At 36.4% G+C, this 14,678-nt stretch overlaps 1 protein-coding gene across 2 annotated transcripts in view; it reads right to left on the bottom strand.

Moving 5' to 3' along the window:
* Positions 1-6,457, bottom strand: part of LOC100648546 — a 396,941-nt gene extending 390,484 nt beyond the window's left edge. For both annotated transcript variants that reach the window (XM_048409433.1, XM_048409444.1), the window contains exon 1: positions 5,701-6,457. The gene's annotated coding sequence lies outside the window, so the exon portion shown is untranslated. The remainder of the gene's footprint in view (positions 1-5,700) is intronic.
* Between the last annotated feature and the right edge of the window lie 8,221 nt (positions 6,458-14,678).

The following is a 14,678-nucleotide window of genomic DNA, read 5'->3' as shown; positions in this document are numbered from 1 at the left end:
TGATTTGAAGGAAGTAACTGCAAGTGAAACTTTCGTCATTTGAAGGAAAGAAAGGAAGAAAATATAAAAAAAATTCCTGATGAGGAGAACTTGTTACCATATAATAAAATGTTGACGCAATTTTTATGTTTTACTTATATTAAGATAGTATATGCTATCACTTGTTAATGTCTGAAAATAGTAGTAAATTTTAACATAAATTTGTTGAATTTCATGGAAATAACATAATTATATTTCCAAGAAGAACGTTTATTCAGATTATCGAAGTGCTTTCTAGGACTGCGTGACAAAAGTTGACGTTTCCTAAATTTTTTGTTATATTTGAATGGAAGGCATGCAATGATGTTTCTCTGTGAATAATACCGAAATAAGTAAGGCTAGGTGTTATCAAGGATTTAGTAAGCAAAAATTGTCACATCCTCACCAATATCGTGAATCATAATAATCTAAAATCAGTAATTAACTGACTTTCACCCTCTCTGAAAAGTTTCTATTTGAGGAAAACAGTGTCATCCAACAAATTAATGGTAACTCCTATCTATACTTTCTATGTTTTTATGGAATTAACCGATTATAAATTTAGATTGTTTAATAAAAGAAACGATGTAACAATAGAAATAATATTGATAACCTTACTATTATTTTAGAACAATCTCCTTTATCTAACTTTATATTTAAAATGAAACAACTTGAAAGTAAAGAATTTTTCAAACAAAGTAATTCTACAATTACTATCACAACTGTCATTATTGCATAATTAGCTTTTAAAATTGAACTTTATCATACTAATATAACAACCAATATAAACAACAAAGTCATTGCAAATCTTTTACCTATAATTAATAGTATACTTTAGTACTTGGTATATTTTAACACTTTGACTGTAATGCCGAAATCACATGTTTCGCTCAGGACGCTTTGCGGGAGTATTTTTATTATTCAAAGCATATAATGGCAAAATAACAATAAATTGATGATGTAAGACAACATTCTTCCCCAATGGACCGTTTATCTTATTGGTGATCACGGGTGACCACCGTGGCACCTTAGTAACAGTTGATAGCGACATATTATAACAAGGCTTCGTTTATTTCAACAAACCATTCGCATTCATTATTTCGTCGTAAGCAAAACGTCCAGAATATATTGTTGAAACGTGTACAAGATATTAATAAACAGTATTTGCTCATTCTACATATAATAGTAAGCTATGTGCACACTTTTAACTGTGCGACACGAAATGCAGAAGAAAGAAGGGCAAGCGTAAGTGACCACCTATTTTCCAAATTGTATTTATGAGCCACATTTATGTTTAAAGTATTTTAAAATAGTGCATCGTTAGATGTAAGATTTGTTCTCATTTTTTTATTGATTCTTTCTAATAAAAATTCATTGATTTTTTCTAACAAAAACGTTTAGTTGTTCAATGGGGCACTTCTTATTTCAAAGTATCTTCTATTTATCGATTATATTCAAAATGTCCTAACTGTCAATTTTCATTCAATTTTCAGGGTCATATATGACCAACGTGGCAGTCAAAGTGTTAATAATATATTAGAGAATCTTTAACTCCTTGGCCTATAACCACGAGCGAGACTCGTGGTAAGGGATTTGTGCTATAAGCGAAAACCACGAGTCAGACTCGTGGTAAAGAATTTGTGCCATAAACGGAATCCACGAGTCTGACTCGTGGTAATTTACAAATTGCTAGCGATTCATTATCCACTTTGAAATAATAAATTGTTTTTGTTAACTGATCAATTGATCATGATTACGCCCTAGACGTCTTAAAAACACTATTTGTCCTCAAACGTTGTTTATTATTTCACAATTCCTTTTGTGGCCCCTAAATATACATGTCATAAAAAGTATACATTTTGCACCAGTTCGGGCACACGGCTGAACAGATGAATGGCACAGCGCGCGATCGAACTTCTTGCTTACTATGACTCGCGCGATCTGCAGATAGCGTGTAGGCCAAGGGGTTAAGAAAGGAGCACGATCTGTCATTATCTATACCATTGATCTATGTCACGTGTTATCTAGAATTATTATTTTCTACTTTAAATCCACCTTCTGAAATATTCTGTAACATGTAACTACATGTACAAAAGAGTTCTTTTTCCCGTTAATAAAAATTATTATTATGATCATTATCATCATTATCGTCGTTGAAATCGGAATCTTTAACTTTGACTGACAACATAGTATGCTTGAATCTATAGCAAACGTTATCTAGCTCATTGTTCTGCGATTTAATGTCTATTGCTGAAACGATATAGGCACCTTAAACGAACACGTACGGTACGTTAATCAGCATCCGCTGGAACGTGTCTTTACACCAAGTTCACGTATCTGTCGATCCGCCATGGTAAACTCATAACGCTATAATCGACGGTATTGCAATCTGTAACCATAGAATTGCACGGGATCGACGAATCTACATAATCGACCATGCTCAAACATGAAACACACGAATTTTGTCTCACTAATCTGACTTCAAAAACCTATCAATTTTGATCAGAAATCTTTTAAAAGAAACAATGTTGCTCTTAAACATCCTATGAAATCCACAAATTCTAAGAAATTTTCATAATATGTATTAGGTTTATGGAAAAGTATAATTTCGATTTTCGACCAAGTTCTAATAACTAGATATTGTTGATTTATAAGAATACTGAAACAGATTACAATAAACATGCAAAAAAGAATTGAAGACGTTGCTTGGAGAATTTGTTTTTCTTTATCATTACGAAATCATTGAAATGGAGAACTAAAACTGCAACTGTAACTAAAACTGTTTTCTTTCTATGGAAAGAGACATGTGTCTATAAAAAAAACTCCCAAAAACTTCCATCGACATTACTAGTTCTCTAACTTCAACTGTTTATTTGTCATCACGATTATATATTCAAAATACCTTAGAACAATGCGATCGCAGAATTTGCCCGTCGTCGGTAGCAACCTTTAAATCGAACCGCAAAACATCAACAGGCTGTTTGGGAGTGACACTGGCAACCACACATAGAGAGAGGGACAACTCTCTGTGGTTCACCTCTCCCTCCACGACTGCATGTGGTCGCATCCCAGAACATTGACAGAAACAGTACGCTGAAAAGTATTTACGTTGAGCGAAGTGTTTTTTCTCAAAGTTTATCGAGCCGAACATTGTTTCGTTTCATGGAAAAACGTGGCTTTTAGTCTGACTTAACTTTACCAGAAACGGCGTACACGAAACGGTTAAACGAGAAAATCCCTATCGTCACGCTTCGATGTATGTATTCACATTTGATTCGTTAATTAAGGCTTTCAGCAAGCCATGTCTCGGATTGAGGGCGAAAAGAGTCTGTGCTTTCCAAGTGGAAAACACGTGCTCGTTATTCGAGGATGATTAAAGAAAATGCGCTTCTCGTAACTGCAAATCTTCAAAGCCGAACATTGATGAAGGAAACAAGATAAAAAAAAAACATAATAAAAACGAATAAAACTAAAGTTTTTATATCCTAGATGCGATAAGTTTTGTCTACGCGTATATTTCTCAGAGCTACAAGAATATATCGGAATTTTTCGCAAGAAATAACATCGGCGAAGTAACCACGACAATACTTGACGACTCTGTTCTTTGCGCGATTCGCATAAAACCACGCAAAATCTCGTCGCTTCGTAAAGGCAAGGAAAGTTTCTTACGATACGTTGATACCGTTTCTGATAACGTGTCTACCGATAACAATTTCAATTTTCAAAGCCCTCTACCCCTCTTGCAGCCTTACAGCCTGGTTCGATATCGACCCAAACCGGATGTGCGAGTTGACCCGGATTGAAAAGTTCCTCGAAACGGTCTTAAAACACAAAGAAATGAAAACGACTGTATCGCCGATTTGTGGATCTGACTTTCCATTAGCGAAATAGCCTTTCGCCTTCGGTTGGTCTCCACTTTCAGATACGCTGCGCTCCTCTTGTCTCTGTGTACCTGTCCTTTCTCCCTTTTTTCTTTTTTTCTTTAGATTCCTTTCTCCTCCGTTTTTCCTTCTCTGCCTTCTTTTATCGGTCGTATCCTCAAAAATTAAGTATCGCGTAACGCAGTAACGAAAACATCGTAGCCACATTTAAGGAAGAAATACGCGGATAATGGGACGCTATTATATTTGGCAAGTAATAATGGAACTAGCAGTTTTATAAGAGTAGCCGTTACGGAATGGAAAGGAGTCTCTTACGTCGATCGCTATATTCGAGACTCGTTGGAGAACGGAGTCCCGAGTAAGCTTTTCTCCGAGTCAATTATTTCGTAATGAAGAAATAACGGCATAAATCACGTTACAAGATCGCTACACCCCCGACCAGAATTTTAATCTAAATTGCAAACTGAAGATGAAGATGTTTTGAAGCAAAATATACTATATCCTAATGCAACAGTTTATGCAATTATGAGTATATGTATATGATGGTAACGTATTTTCGTATGCAGAATCTTGGCCTTGGTGGTTTGATTTTCAAATTGAAGATCAGAGGAACGGCATAAATGTTGGCTTTTTTTTAATTTTAATGTCACTTTACGAATAAAAAGGATTATTTTAATATAAAATAGCGAAAATTAAAAAGAATCTCAGCTCCAAAAATATACGTATGTATGTAGTTAACAAAGTTTTGTAGAAGCTAAAGGTATAGGTTAAGACAAACAATATTTTAATATTATAACAAACAATAACTTGCATTTTATAAAGAGCCGAAAGTTATTTTAAAGTAATTTTAATATTATGAAGAGGGGAAAATATAATTTATCGTGTTACTTTCTTGCAGTCTTCAATTATAACAGCTTAGATCTCGTTTACATTAGTGAAATTTCTATTCATATATACAAGTTATTTAATTTAAAATTAAAATAGTGTGAATTTAATCATTTCATAGGCAGTACAAATTATTTTTAAATGCGAATGTAAAAACGCGAATGTGAAAATACATTTTCGTTTCTGGAGCATACTGTTGTATTTAAACCTTTTACACTTTTTACTCCAATACATCAATTTAATAAAATAGATATACGTAGATATGAAAACTTGAAGATTCATAACAAAATCTATTAAGTAAATACGGATGTTAAAACTCGTTTCTAGAAAAATATAGATTTATACTATTTTTTCACTAAACTTCATATTATACTCTATACGTAAATCATACAACCTTTGTTGTTGTTTAACTTGTGTAAATTGAAATATTTTTCCAAAATTTCATAATTTTTTAAACTTACACATACTTCTGTGATTATACTAGGCCATATATCTATAGTAATTACTATTTTCTAAGTTTTGAATTGAATTAGATTAAATTAAATTAAACATACAAAATTAAAAAATTCTAGTCATAAAAGTTTAAGATACTCACTAGATAACCTTATTAATAAATCGAGCTCTATACATTACTGTTTCCTCTTCTTCCGTTCTTTCATTAAATTGATATAAAGTTAATGTGGAACGTAATGCAACAATAAAGTATTAATCTCTAAAATATTTCAAAATACTTCTGCACTTTAATCGTAATTGTAATATGTAATAACATTTCCTAAGATATAATAGAAGAGGTAATTTATCAAAAGAAACTATGTAACTGATATCGTATACTATCCACGAACGGAGTTTCGCTCATAATTTTTCCAAACATCATTTATCCTGCCGGCCGTATAATGTAAGTTCAAATTGGACTTACCTAAATCTGTTTAAAAAATGCCTGACACTGATAGGCAAACCTCTGCATTTCGCAGTGGCAGATCGACAAAATCCGTAAAAGGAGCCGAAGATCGTGGTCCGTGTCTCTGTGAGCTAGTAGAAGAAGAAAAGTCCCATCCACGTCGATAGATAACGTAGAAAATCTATCGGTCCATACACTAGAAAAATTCCTTTACTCTCCACTCACGACTCAAAGTTTCGTTTCTGAAGACAATGGGGACTAATCTGTTATATCGATCGGTCACATATTGATCACTCTAATCGATACATCGATATACACAATTAATGGCGAACGTTTAGATTATAGGTTATATCATGACTGTTCACCGCAGCAAACTAATCAAATTTCACGTTTCACACAGTGCCGCTCGAGATACTTGTCACGAGAAATATAAACAACCTTTTTTGAAACGAGGAAACGTTTATAACTAGAAAACTGCTTTTCGATGAAACAGTCTTAAAAACACGAGCTACCGGACCGATTGTTACACCACTTTTCTTTCCAACTTCTCGCGCAGCTGGACCATCGATAAAACAACAAACAAGTTCCGTTAATTTATCGACAACATCGCGTGTACCGGAGTTTAGGCCAGCTGGTACGAAATTTTTATCGGCAAGCAGTCGATGTCGATAGGCACACGGTGTAGCTCACTCTTTAAACTTAAACGACCTCGTTAATCGGCGATTCTCGCAACGAAGACGAGAAGAACACCCGCTCCAAAACCGTGCGCGCCGAGGATCGGGCGGTGACTGAAACCACCATCCCGTCTCGCTCACTATAACCCCCTCTCTTTCACTCTTCCAACTTACCCCTCCTATGTGTTCAAGTTCGTTCCCTCTCTTTTCCATCGACAATGAACAAAATCTTCTTTTTCTAGTCGCCTCTTCGTCTCCCTGGCACTCACGGCATCTCTCTTGCACTATGCCATCGTCTCTCTTCGATTTTGTTCATCTTTTTCTCACCAATTACGGTACTAGTGCTTCTATCTCTCTCGTATCTGATTTCTCTTATCATTTTCCTATCCTTCTCACCCTTATGCTTCTTGCAGCTGGCCCATCTCTTTCCCACGCGTTAACCTGTTCTGTCCTCTTCTGTATCTATCTCCGTTACAAGCATCCACCGTATAATCCATCCTATTCCATCGCGTAACCTCGCTTCTCGTTCGAGGATACATATACCATACAACAATGCATCCTCGTCTCTCTCTCGCGTTTCTCCCTATATCATACACGCGTGTGTATACCTTCTGTTTCTGTCCCTCCGTGTGCACGCGCAAGCATCCAACGGGCCAGCAGAGAGTGCCACGCCTACCCTTTCTGTATGTGTACCACTGATGCGAGAGAGGCGTCTAACCTCGGACTTCCTGGAGACGCTCGAACTTGAGGTTTTTTTCCAACAACGTGGCCTGCATTCAAATTCGCCCACATGGCTATCGCGCCATGGTTAAGGGATTCCACGAACCTCCTGTATCACTGAACCACATCTTCCAGAACATCGGCACAGATTCGATACCGATGCGCTCCTCTAACGGTTTCAATGATAATTACCGACTTAAAACGCTTTTTAGCGCGATAAGCTAAACTGCACAGCGTCGAGTGTAGTGACTACACAAGTTAAGTGGCCGCTAAAGTTTGGTAATTACACGAAGTTAAAACTTGGTAATTATTCGGTTCTTTTATAGTAGTTGCGATAGTAGTACGAGTGAATGTGCGGAATGTGTGAGCATAAATATAATGAATACATATTGCCGTGATTGCTTGAAAGGTTGTGTCGACCCGATTGTGATGTTGCGTTGGATTACCGTAACAAACAATGATAGATTGACATCTAAAGTCGCTATAATAATTTTAGGTATAAAATTATAATTTTGTAAATAGCGAGTGTTATTCAATTCGGAGCACAACTTGCCATTACAGTTGACCCCGCGCTTTGAAATAGAAGTGGCGCAAAACGTATGCGAAATTAAAATCAATTGCACGTCAAGGTTGATTGATCAATTCCTGCGAAATAAAGACATATGGTGCTTGTTCTTCTTAAGTATAGTTTTTTATCTTATGATACATAATAATATTATTAAAAATGTTGTTCTCTGCTCACTAATCAAGTATGCTCTTTAAATCTCATAATTAAATTTTATAAAGCAACTGCACAACTTCAATGACAAATTCAGCAGTCGACCCCTTATTATAACTTATGCATCTTTTTTCTATCGTAGTTTTACCTTTAAAATGAATATGTAAGGTATTTTCTTTGGTAAAAAATTAAGGCTGCTCTTTCTTCAATCCGTTCGCTCTTGATGTACATATACACGCGATAATATAACGTGTATAATATAACAAAAAATAAACATGTCAGTTTATACTTGTCATAACTACAAGCGTGTAAATATTTAACTTTACCTTTTGATATGCTCTTTCGATCGTGGATAAACACCGATGTTTCTAGGATGTAATGCTACTGCGTTTATCTGTACTGTCAACAATGAAAATTCAAAATGGTAGTTTGATAAGATTAATTGTACGATACGAGATCATATAAATAAAATTCTCAGTAAGACTTCTTAAAAGCAGTAAAAATGTACCTCGAGATAACAATAGAATCGACATTAATCATCAGAAGTTGAATTTTTTACCGTTAAATATAATTTCGTATTAACTACGTATTCCCTATATTTAAGTATTCTTCTGTGCAATTTTCTTCCTTCTACTTCACGATTCTAAACATTATTATTTACCTTCGTCGGAAGAAAAAGGTAATCATCTTGCTCGTTTTCACGCTTCGTTCACCTCTTACTTCGACCCTGTTACCCGCTTTTTAACGAAAATTGCATCGCTTTAATATTCCTAGACAAAAGCCAAGCAGTTGGAATTCGCCGATTGCTGAGACGTGTTGTTCTCAGACGTCATAAAGTTTAGTTGTGCTTTTACCGAAGGAGACTTATAAAAAGGAATCGTTCGAACAATTTGTTCGAAAACGACCGCGCGGCTTTGAATACTCGATATCATGTAATCGTTATGCCACCATTTTCATACGTACCACTTTGCATGGTATTATTGAAAGGGAGAGAAAAACACGTTTGAAAAGTATCGCGGAGACATTTAGGCAGCACACCAGGGACGTACGTACGTTATTTCAGTCAATATCTTTGCAGTAGAGTAAACCAATATTTTCCGGCAGTAGTGTAAACCCGTGCATGATCAGACGTATTCGAGTTGTCTGTGCATAGTTACCAGCTAACAAGGTAACAGGGGTTAGGTAAAATTTGTTTATTTAATTAATCTATTTAATCGTGTAAAATTTAAGGGAGAAAGAGGAAAAATTGATTGTTTGTTAATCCTCAAAGAATTCCGACGTCTCAGGAGAGTACGGCCTTCCTTTGCTTCTTTCCTCTAGAACAGTTTGAAAGTTTGATCTAGTTTCTTTTCCCTTCAGTGGCAAATTTAATTCTATGTTACGCGTCTTCTAAGTTGAACAGTTTTACACCGCACACGCTCAGTATTCATAGAAGTTTCGGAAGCAGAATTAGTCTTCTGACAAGGGCAAGCTCGCTTGCACGTCCCGCCTCGCAGCTGTCGTGTCATGCAAGAATTAGTATCACCGACGAAACACGCCACATTTCTGTTTCCGCCGTTTCACACCGACGAACAAACCGCGCCCTTTGAGGGGCATTATGCATACATAAGGCATCCATGTGATCCCTAAGACGCCATCGTGGATTCTACATACAACTCGTATCAACGCACGATAAGGATCTTTCCGATACCCTGTCATTATTTCTGACATTATTATACTTTCATTATTGTATTCGTCAATCTGCTTGTGCAGGTTTCAAGCGTGATCTGCGTATTACACGTTTGTCCTTTGGCGTTATGACACAAGCAAACTCGAATTACATTTACAAGACATTGATTCGGTTGTCTATCATTAGTTTGAATTAAACTAATAACATGAGAAAAGTTGAATGATATCGAATTTGCACAATTTCCCGGAAAACAAATACCCGTTGAAATCGCTATCGAACCGTATCATCCACGAACTAACTGGAAGTGGATCTCCTGTGGCAACTATGCAAAGCATTTCCAATTTCCACGTATGGCTCCACGTGTAGCTATCGATGCGGTAGACTTCCTTTATTCTCTGCCTTTCACCTTCCCACTCTGAACAAGTTTTCCGCATCGGTACACTGTATATGCGCTTCTATGTTCGCTTTATTATCGCGATGGAAGGAGAAACGAGCGTTCTTCCTTGTAAAAGATCCACGAAACTTAACTACATATCACTGAATGCTTTGTCGATGAGGTTTCTTCTTAACATCAATTATAAATAATGTAAATTAAACCTACTTTTACCTTCGAATTTTTATATCTCAATCTCGCTCCTGCTTCATATTACTAAATAAATATAAATTCATATTACTACGAATATAATCTAAAGAAATAAAACGTAAATGGAAAATTGCTTTACCTGCTAACAGTAATTATTGTAACGTATATTATTTTTTGTATATTTTATATATTTTCATATATTACGTGTTAGCGGCAACGCATTTTCATGGTGATATAATGGCAGATAGCTCGTAGCTATTTAATCTTACTATAATTTATGACTGAACCGAGCGCTCAATAAGGATCTCGGCAAGATGCTTGAGTGAATGTTTGGAAAGTCGATAACCGGCAAATCGAGGTCACTGAACTACGAGGTGTCGATGATAAAACTGTTTGGAGGATGCGTAAGATAGTTTACATATGGCAATCGAATCAACGCTGCGTTACCAGAGAATAGAGATATTGTTGAAAAAGGATTTTGCCACGGAATGGGGAAGGCAGCTCCTTCTTGGTAAACGAATTGCGAGAGAGAACACGGCACTTACCTAAGAATTTTGTGTGTAAAAAGTGAAAAGTCTAATTATATTTTAAGAAAAACTTCAACACGACATTGAGATGAACATTCGTCTCTATCAACAACGACTCTTTCGTACTTTCTTCAAATTTAAGAATTGTAACAATAGGAAAATACAATTGAGTTGAAAAAAGCGCAAGGAACACAGCACGTTTAAAATATCATACATTCTTTCTTAAAAAATTCTTCCTTCAGTTCAAAAATTAAACCCAAATGGAAATTTTAATTAAGCGCTATGGAGTCTGAAGTATATTGTGCTTTCGCTAACGTTATTTTTTCACAGCATCCCTACAGGAATGGGAAAGTATGGATATATTAATCAACGAGTCGAGTACGACGACAGAAGCCGATGTAAAGCATTCCAGAACGGCTGGAAAACAATGGACAATTAATGCACGCCATTCGTCGAGCACATTCCACGGGAACGGAACTGCCGCGTGCTACAACCCCTTTGCGCACTCCCAGAAGTTGCACAAAGGATGGGCGAATGCCACGGCTGCTAGAGGAGTCCCGTATTCTTGATTCGTTTTTGAAAATGAACCCTTTGACTCTCATTCTGCGTCGGCCATGTGTATGCGAAATAAAGTACGATAAAATAGGGGATAATCCTAAAGGGGACTGTCTCCTGTGCATGGTTCAATTCAAAATCCAATTGAGAATTAAACAATAAAAAGGCACCAGAGATCAAAGAATTTATTTGAATCAGATTTTATAAACATCTTTAAGTCGACTACAGAAAGTTATCGAATGTCATCCTCTTACAATTATAGTAGTTCAATTAATGGTTTAATAAGTATAACGTTGATATATGTTTCCTGTATTGAATTATATTTCAAGCTCATAAAAAGCTAACCTTGTCAATTTCTTCAGGCTTCTAAATTTTAAATAATAATGTAAGAAAATACTAAAAGCGAATTTAAGGCAGTCGCGTTTACAGCACGTTTACAGCACGTTTTGTAGATTCAGAAATGCTGAACGCGTAGTTTACTTCGACGTTCGTCCACATCGACAATTGTACAAAGAATGCTCGAAAAGTACCAGATGTCGCAATCGCGAAACGTCAGGGCCCGCTGGCCCACGCGTACGAGGAAGAGCTTAATTTCTGGCACTCTCAAATGTCGACACTTTCACTTTCCACAACCTAGGGTAGCGAAGGCCAGGCGGCCGTCCCAGGCGTTCGAACTTCACATTTTCTTACAATAAAGAATGTATTCTAGTAATCACAATGAAGAATAATGATCTATATCTTCAGTTATTTTCCAGTAAAAATGAACTAGTTTTATGAAAACTGTTGTTACGAGATCCACAACTACATGATTTAATTAAATACAATTTTTCTGCGATATAATTACAGATTTAATCATGGGAATTATATAGTGCGACAAATAATTTGTATAAGGAGATTGAGATGTATTCATGAAGTAAAGATGGCAGAGTATTCTTTTGCTTTGCTTGATGAAAACAAACATAACAAACATGTACAAGAGTCGTTTTTGTTACGAACTCTTTAATTGAATTTAACTATTAAGTCGATGAAAATTATAACATGAAAAATATACTTTTTTAAAAGAGCACGTAATTGTATATTATATCACTTTTATAACTGAACATATATTTCTTCAGTTACACAACAGCTATCTTGACATCTTTGACACAATTGAAAATCAGGTTTCCAGGCACGTATCAAAAGTCAATGCCTCTTTGTCTCGCGGATTTAATAACGTTTTTTACAAACGCGTCATTTCTTTGACTCGAGCTTCTTTATTATTTAATGTTCGCCTACTCTTGCTCGATGGGGTCGTGCTCGCGAGAATAGCTGCATTTCAGTACGACGAGTGATAATTAATTCGTACTGTTTACCAACTTTCGACAAAGAGCGTGGTCTTGCTCTCTCGTAGAAAGAAGTCTCATTATACGTTGCCTTGTTTTGTTCTTATATATCCTATCATAGAATGGTTAATCGTTTTTCGCTTCTCCACTTACGAATCTTCATTTTCATTTCTTTGATTTGGATAATTGTATGAAGATGGATAGTACAATAAATTATTATTTGAATAAACATTAGGTTTATAATGTTTTTAAAATCATGTTTTTTGCACGTTATCGGACGTCAGGATTACCCTGTACCAATCTCCAAGTAATCATAAACCAAACACTTCGTAGGAACTTGTATTTAGTTCACTAAAATTTGTGCATTCTGTAATTTTCAATGATTCAGTCAGAGCCACATGTTGTGCTGTTGAAAATTTCTGAAATTTATGGAGTTAGATATTAAGATAGGTAGGCTAGGTATTTGCGGACTGCGTAGACCAAAAGTCTATTACTATTACTTTTCGGTCAGAATTTCACCCGGCAATGGGCCGGATAATTAACGTAACTCAGATTCATCGTATCCCGGTATTAAACAAGAGAGCGAGAAAGGGAACGGTTTATCGAAGCAAGAAAGGTACTTAAAGTTGCCTGCCACGATAATTATAATAATTACTTACAAAAGTTCCTCCCTCGTGAAAACTCGATAAAACTCAATAAACTGGATTAACCGTCGAGAAGCTCGCGAGGTATGGACGTAGACTTTCGCAATTATCGTTTAAATACGTATACATACTCGCGTTGTGTATTTTTCTGTTTCTTCGTACTTTTGTTTATCGAGAAACCATGTACTATACTATACGAATTATACGAAAAATTATCGATCTATTATGTTGATAAGTGCTCGCTACGTCACGAGTAAATATCAACCATCTCTAACAGCTTCATTTCATTCAGCCCTATCAAATTAATAATGTATTACTGCGTCGCCTGGTTCGTTTCTCCAAACAATCAGATAAACGTCGCCCATTAGCGTATGAATTATTCCCAAATTCTACGCGTTCGCCTAGTGCGTTTGAACCGTAGCCGTAGCCGAATGGACTGTATCGTTGAGAGGAAGGATCGATTCGTGCGTTCAAGGGAAGGGTGAACGGACAAATTCAGGTCCGAATCGATCTTGACAGCTCGGTTAAATAGACTTATAGGCCAACGACTAATCGAGATTTCAGCATACCTAGTTTCCTCGGTTGTTACGCTTTAATCTGCGACTTTTCGTAATCGAGGCTTCCGGATGTGAACCATATCAGATGTAGCAGAAACCTTGAAGAATTTTGTGTTTCAACATTGTGATTATGACAGGAAATTTGTTTCGTATGTTTCTCAGCCACTATTTCTCTTTTTATCTATCTTTTGTAATTTAATAAAATTTTAAGAAAGTATTTGTAGCACAGTGATAGGCTGTTTCCTCTAAACTTCAGAATCTGTACTTTACATTCTTGAACTTTATATAATTTCTTTTATTCTAATATACTTTTTCTATCTTGATAAAATAATAAACTACTTTATTTGCGTCATTCAATAACGATGAGTTGATACAATTTTTACGAATTATTTCGCTGCTTCGTTTTTAATGAGTTAAGATTAAGACACGATTTAACAAAAATTATCGACTTCTCTAAAGAGAGCTGTGGACTACGTACGTGAATTCAATTTTCCATTATGCGCCGATCTTCCCGTGGCATTAAATCGGAACGTGGCAAGCTCCGTTTATTGAGGATTGACGACTCATGACTCGATATAGTGCTTCGTATGTGACGCCCGGGCTGATGTACCGGGAAATCGTCAATAAAGATGACTTACAATTCCCGTGTATCGAAGCCAGCTACAATGTCCAAAATCGCAGCTTCTCGTGTGAAAACAGTAGGCCGGACGTGAATCGCTGGTTTTTCTCCGAATGGGTGTTGAGTGCGTGAAAACTTCGTTCTGTACCGCGCCGTGCCGTACGAGAAAGTCTGAGCGAGCGCAAGGGAAACGAGGACGCACGTGTCCGGCTTATCAAGGAGTCGCTTTCGTTCGTCCTTTTACACGAAGCGAAAAGAGCCCACAAGAACATTCTTCGAAACCCCGCCTTCTGTTGCCGTTAGTACATACTTTGCATTTATCGTGTCGAAGACGTGCCATCCTCACGCCACTTCCGAAATCCCACCCTCAATATGGACGGAAATCGAAGTATGATTGAACGACCCGTT

Source organism: Bombus terrestris, chromosome 1, assembly GCF_910591885.1.
Source record: "Bombus terrestris chromosome 1, iyBomTerr1.2, whole genome shotgun sequence".
Classification (NCBI taxonomy): Eukaryota; Metazoa; Arthropoda; class Insecta; order Hymenoptera; family Apidae; genus Bombus; species Bombus terrestris.
This window is presented reverse-complemented; position numbering and strand designations above follow the sequence as displayed.